The sequence below is a fragment of the Camelina sativa genome, chromosome 2 (genome assembly GCF_000633955.1).
Source record: "Camelina sativa cultivar DH55 chromosome 2, Cs, whole genome shotgun sequence".
Classification (NCBI taxonomy): Eukaryota; Viridiplantae; Streptophyta; class Magnoliopsida; order Brassicales; family Brassicaceae; genus Camelina; species Camelina sativa.
The window spans coordinates 18,758,257-18,765,580 of record NC_025686.1 but is presented as its reverse complement, the minus strand read 5'-3'; the positions used below and the strand labels follow the sequence as shown (position 1 = coordinate 18,765,580).

Sequence of the window (7,324 nt, the reverse complement as noted above, 5' to 3'; positions counted from 1 at the left end):
ACCATCCCAAGCTAATTTGTTGTATGGGTTCATGTGTATGTACAGAGTTGTCTGGATTACTGTTAGCTCTTGTAAAATGTGTAGCACTTGATTGCGTTTTAGAGATAATGGTTGATTTTCTTGTGTGTATAGATAACACATTAAATTTTAGAGATAATGGAGTTTGAAGACAGTCCCTAAAATTAAATCTTTCTTGTGGAGAATGCTTTCTGGTGCCTTAGCGGTTGCAAATAGACTTGCGTCTAGGGGTATTAATATCGATCAACGATGTGCTGTATGCAGAGCTCCTAAGGAAACCATAGGACACACGTTGTTTGGCTGTCATGTAGCCCGTCAGGCCTTTGCCTTAGCCAATGTACCGTCACCTTTGGGGGGCTTCTCGGAGAGCAGTGTAGAGAATAACTGGGAACATCTCGAGAAGGTAATTCAAGATCCAGCTGCTCCAGAGGAAATCCGAACAGTGATCCCCTGGTTGTTACGGAACATCTGGAAGTACAGAAATACAGTGGTGTTTCAAGGTAAACAGGGCGAGGTGCAAGAAGTTGTGATTAAGGCTTTCCAAGACGCGCTGCAGTGGAACGAAGCACATCGACAGGAGGATCTGCTAGCCCCTAAGAAGTATAGTGGTGGTGAAACAGTTGAGCGTCGATGGAGTAGACCCCCTCATAACACTGTCAAGTGTAATGTGGCTTTATCATGGGTGAACTCCTCGTCTATGTTTGGTGGGGCTTGGATAATTAGAGATCATGGCGGACAGGTGGTTTACCATGCCCGAGAGGCTTTTATGCGTTCTGAATCCATTTGTGAGGCGGGTTTAAGATGTGTGCTGTGGACAGTGACTGCCCTCAGGGATCTACATGTGGCGAGGGTGATCATAGCCATTGATAGTGCCCAGGTAGTTGAAGCAATCATGAACCCTCATGACTGGCCTCGGTTTTGCTTCATGTTGCAGGAAATACAACAGGTCTGTGCGGGTTTTGAGTCGTGGGAATGTAATAATGTGGGATGGTCAGCGAATCAAGTGGTTACGGCTATAGCTAAGAGCGTGACGCGGGAGGGTAGGTTCCAGTCGTACTTGGCTTTAGGAGGCCCCTCGTGGCTACATGACCTAATCTCTGCAGAAGGATAATGTGTTTATTGGGTTGTTTCACTGCAGTTCACAATGGTTGGAGAGCGACTTCGCTTCATCAGCAACCATTTGCAGTGCTTCTATTTTTATCGTTTTTTCTCCCCTTGGGGTCTTTTTATTCCTTGTTATCGTTGTAATATCAGACGACAAAAAAAGAAAAAGATAACACATATTATATATATATATATAGCCTTCTAGTTTACATACTTAAGAGATTCTTTGTTCCAGTCAGTTATAGAAGATATTGACATGGTATGGCTTGTTTTTTTAATTCTAGGTTTTTATCACCTTCAAATTTCAGGTTTAAATACCAAAATTACAAATCACAGTCTAGTCTTACAGGAAACTTGGATCATAAACTGCTGAACAGATTGGATGTAGAAGAAGAATATAAAATTAGAACTGAAACGTCAGAATGACAAAAAGGACCAAATTCAGAAGAAAACAAATGAAGTTAGGGCAGCACAAGAAACAGAAAAAAGGGACCTGTCAGACCACCGTGCGACCACCCTGGCAAGGTAGAAACGAGCCGAGTAACGATCCTCTACAGCACCAGAGGCGTCCGAAGACAGACCATGGCCGTCAATCACGTTCTGGACGCATTGGTCATGGTTCATCAACCAGTGTTAAGGGCCTGTCTCCTTAGAAAGGAAGGAAACAGAGGTATGGCCTATACGATAGATCCTGTTCAAGTAAGGTCGTGACCAGTCCATTGCTGCTTTGTGGCCATATATAAATAACTCGTTTCTTCATCAGCTTCTCGATGTGGGATACAAACACTAATCAGAAAAACAATAACGGGATACTTTAACCAAAGAAATCTAGGCCTATTCAGTTTAAATAAAGTCCATTAATGATTTGATTATACCACGCTGGAGACTAATAGAAAGGATGGATCTTTTATATAACAAAACAGAAGTACACAACTTTTTTTTGTAGACTATATAATTTTTATAAGTTGGTTACAAAATAGGTTATAGATTAAATATATATTGGTTTCAAAAAAGGTTATAAATTAATTGGTCAATATGTGGGCTATATGAATACAATTAAGAATATCTCAAAGAATCTTCTTAAAGAGAATATTCCAATGATTTATACAATTTCCAAAATAAAATTTTTAGTTATCCATATATTGTTACAAAATATATACTGTTAGACATATAAATATACTGTTAGGCGTAAAAATGAATAAATTATTGGTAATTTATCACACTTAATCATGATTTTTGAGATCTTATTATACAGTTGAAAATAAAATCTTATCTAAGCACAGGTCATATTAAAATACTTTCACCAAATATGTTCAAAAATTAAAATTAAAATAAAAACAAACAACAAACATAACAATTTCTCATACATAAAATTACAAAATTAACAATATAAAACTTACAAAATAGTTACTTTTTTCAGGTCATCATATTTAGTATATGATTTTATTGCATAATGATTTATCCAAAAAATATTTTAAAACAATCATATAAATTTTATTTTATTCTAAAATTATAATATAAATAAAAGAAATTTCAACCCGTACTCTAGCACGGGTCCTAATCTAGTTTTACTTTAAAGGTTTAACATAGATATGATATACTACTACCCAATGTTGTTTTTGAAGGTGATAAGCGACACATTAACTAAGATGCTGAATAAATCTCACTATATATGATGCATACATAGATGGAGTTTATCAGGACATAATCTACCGGTAACAATTATTTCAACGGATTCAGTATTTTTTCACACCTAGAAGTTGTAACGATGTATAGCTCATCTTTTGGCTAAGTTAGGTTGCTTAACAAACTCTTTTTATTCAGGGTGTTTCTCACCTCCAACTTGGCTATCAGCCCTATTGTATAATGATTACATTACTTCATCAAGTATAAATTATATTTTGAGAAAAAAAAGAAGGATTGATACTACAAAGTCTATAATTGAATTCAATAGATTACACACTTGAGTTATTTTGATTGTTAAGTGTAACACTTCCATGAAAGTTTCGAAAGGTTGGCAAATGGAATAACCGAGTATATGTATGTTACAGCTTTTTCATTTGGTTTTTGTATGGGTAGTAGAATTAGGGCTTTTATGTCTCGGCTAATTCTATCTATGAAAAAACAAATACAAATATGCAACAGATTTAAGTCATTGAATCAAATAAAAATTAATTTAGTAAAACGTTAAAAGTCCAAATAGAGATTTCTTTGGATTAATTCACGTGAGTTACTCATATCAGTTTGTGTAAACAGAGTTCCATGTTTTAATTCAAAGTTTGTAATAATATAACGAACGAGTCAATGAATATGAAAATGTAACTCTCGTAATCAATTTAGCTAGAGTTTCTCTATAAATTGTATGTTTCTTCGGATCACCTAACCATCTCAATCAAGCGGTGATTTTCTCATCAAAAATGTTTTACAATCATTCTCCTCTACATAAAATAGAAAACAAAAATAGAAACAATAATCACCATGGAAGGTAAGATTCAAACTCTTCTCTCCACGATTCTAGTTGTGACTTTGTGTGCCACTACGTTAGTAAAGCCTGGGCTGGCTCAACTCCCTACCATTCCTGGCTCACCAATTGATCTTGCAAAATACTGGTCATCGCTTCTCAGCATTCAAGGTTGTGAAATTGAAATATTCAAATCTGCTTTAACTGGTAAGTTTGAAACGTTGGACGGACATGCTGCAAGGGGTTTACCAAAATCGATGCAAAGTGTTGGCCAAAATGTTTCCATTGAATCCGTTCTTCCCTCCTCTTCTTAAGGATGGTTGCTCTCGCATCAACGCAGCTGCTCCCACACTTGCAACATCTAAACTCTCTATTGTTCCTGGATTTTCTCTACCTGGTTCTCCGGTTGATATCATAAAATGCTGGTCATCTCTCTCTAGTGTCGAAGGTTGTGTGGAGATATTCAAATCAGTATTCACAGGAAAGTTTGGAAATGTTGGACATATGTGTTGCAAAGCGTTTTCGGATGTAGATTTAAAGTGTTGGCCTCATATCTTTCCGCTAAATCCCTTCGTCCCTCCTCTTCTCAAAGATAGTTGCTCTCGCATTGTAGCAGCTGCTCCTACACACACAAGTAACGAAGTAACTATGGGTTTATATCAGAATGCACTAAATTAGGCTTATTATAGCTTCTAGTTTCATTTTTCAAGAAGAGTTTCTTTATTCTAATTACCAGCCAGAGGTTATTCTACGTTTCGTTATCTACAATAAATAACAAACAGAATCAAGTTTGGCCTAATGGCATTCTTTATTATTATCATCTTTTCAATTATGGACGTCTCGTTTGCTCTGTTCTCAAAGAGGGATAATCTTGATTCTTGAAATAATTAGGTTGATGAGGTTTATTACTTACCCTTTTTCCAAGATGATCATATGGCTCGGAACAACAAAACAAAACAAACCATAAATGTGAAAATACTTAAGATGGTGGATGCAAATTTACAATGAACAATTAGAATCACACAAGATAGTGTTAGCCTATAACTTTCCTGGTAACTAAAAACTGCGGCTTTTTTCCGAGTAATAAATATAGTATTAAAAATATTGAAATTTGTAAACGTCATGGAAGTTTATTTGTACATAAACCTTGTTAAAGATATTTGTTTCAGTTTACGAAGTTTCTCGCTGTACAATCAACCTAGGGGTTCCATATGGAACAAAGATAAATCCACATGTAAATAAAATTGACATGTCACATGTAATCGAATAGCATCTGTTCGCTATTTAGACACCCCCAAGTAAAAAGGAAAAAGATTTAGGGGATGAAAAAAGCGCCTGTCAGACCGCCGTGCGACCACCCCGGCAAGGTAGAACCGAGCCGAGTAACAATCCTCTACAGCACCGGATGCGTCCGAGGACAGACCGTGGCCGTTAATCACGCTCTGGACGCAGGGTCATGGTTCATCAACCAGGGTGAAGGGCCTGTCTCCTTAGAAATCAAGGAAACAGAGGTACGAGCCTATAGAACAGATCCTGTTCAAGTAAGGTCGTGACCTTCGTTGCTCTCTCAAGGTTATATATACAGAGTTATTCCTAGATGAGCGATGTGGGACTTTTGCGGAGCACATGGCATGGCTTGATTAGGCAATATACGGGCCAAGGCCAACTTATTTAGATTTAAAGCCCAATTCCAACTTAGGAAGGAATAGTTTGCTTTTCAATCGTCTCAACTCGAGTGTTCTTCTTGTGTTTTGTGGCCGACATTTTAATGCCTAATGGACTTTGTTTATAAATATTATGGGAACAAGAGCATCTATATATATGCAAGCTTCTCTTCCAGAAAGATTTTCAGTTTCAATTTTTACCTTGGGCGTCGTATTCAAAAGTCACACTTTACATGCCACTGGTTTCACAGCTTCTGCCAAAGTTGTTTTGCTAGGTTTTCGACGATAACTATAGTGATCAATGAATGGATTACAAGAAGATAAATAGATGACACACAGTAAGCAGAGAAAATACAAGTTGGTATACTCACCTCTGCATTTGCAACAGCCTGAGAGTAGAATCTTATGAAAACAAACAAGTACAATAAAGTTAAACATGAACAATCAAAATCAATGCAGACAAGAATATCTAAATCAAAGTGATTCATTTCAAAACTAAAAGTTGATAAAAAAAGGAAAACACACACAAAAACAGATCAAGATCAAATTAATCGATCTCGGAGAATATCTACAAAGTTGGGACACAATTTCCAGACGATTCTTTAACTATACTTTTTTTTGTTTTATTATTGATATATTTTTTCTCCATCTGATTTTTGTTTTGATAATTTGGAAATATTAAAAATTAATAATAATAATCTATACTAATAAAAAGTATGAGCTATAAGCTCCTAAAGGCGTCCACATAGGATTTTAAACCACCAATAGGAATAAGACATATCACTCATTAACATTTTTTAAAATCTCCAGAATTTTCAATATTAAGAATTATTTTAAACAACTTATAAAGATTTGACATGTCATTCATTAACATTTTTTTAAATTTCCAGAATTTTTAGAAAAAGGAAAATTTCAAATTTATAGAAATAAAAGAACTATGTACAACGTCCCACATCGGCTAGAAATCTTTTAGACATTGGTTCAGAATCAGTATAAATAAAGATTAATATGCTTCCAGCAGTGAATGAGCAGGAAAGCTTGATTTATCAGTCAGGCGTCCAAGTTAAAAAGTTTTATTCGTTTGATCCGATTTTTTATTTGATCAAACTAAAACATTAAAAAGTTTCAAAAAATATTATAATATTTAAAATTTTTAAAATTTTAAATATTATAAATATTGAAACTTTTTAAATAAATTATTATAATATTATAATAATTTTAAAAGTTTATTTAAAAATTCAAATCACAACATATGCAGAAAAAAATTTAAAGTATACAAAAAGATGACAAAAATGTTAAATAATGAAATGTCTGATCCCAATTGGTCGTTCTAAACCCTATGTGGACGCCCATAATTCTTTGATCAAATAATACTTTTTCTAAAGTTTACTTTATAAAATTGAAAAATTTCTCTAAATAATTTGCAGTATATTTTAGGATTTAAAAATGTATATTTTATAAAATAATTTTCTTTTTATTAATAACTTTGTATTAAAAATATTAATTAATAAGATGACAAAAATGTTAAATAATGAAATGTCTGATCCCGATTGGTCGTTCTAAATCCTATGTAGACGCCTTTAGGAGCTTAATAGCTCCTACTTTTATTTAGTGAAAGAATGTGAATAAGTTGACGAGGAAGAAGAAGAAAAAGAGTATAACAAAGAACCAGAAAGTAAAAGTAATGATGACAATTACCACAAAATTTGACAATGAAAATGATAAGAAATAATATGAAGAATAAGAAAACATTGAATAAAAAACACGAAAACATAGGTGGTAACGATAAATTAAATATGAAAATGAGTTAAATTCATGATTATAAAATTGTTTTGTTTTTCTGGTGGTCAAAGAAATGGTTTAGGATATGTGAGATCATCAGTTTGATTTGCCTCGCCTGGACATCGAGTTAAATTCATGATTTTTTAATCTGATTTGATTTTATAACACAGCTGATTTTTATATTTTAAAAAATTATGTATCTGAAATCTATTTTTTTTCCTTAATTTAAATTTTTTATAAGATAATTTTTTTTTGGCAAATCTATACTAATAAAAAATAGGAGCTATAAGCTCCT

General features: G+C 33.9%; 1 pseudogene; it reads left to right on the top strand.

The window, feature by feature from the left end:
- On the top strand, positions 3,601 to 4,261 carry LOC104753960 (annotated as a pseudogene).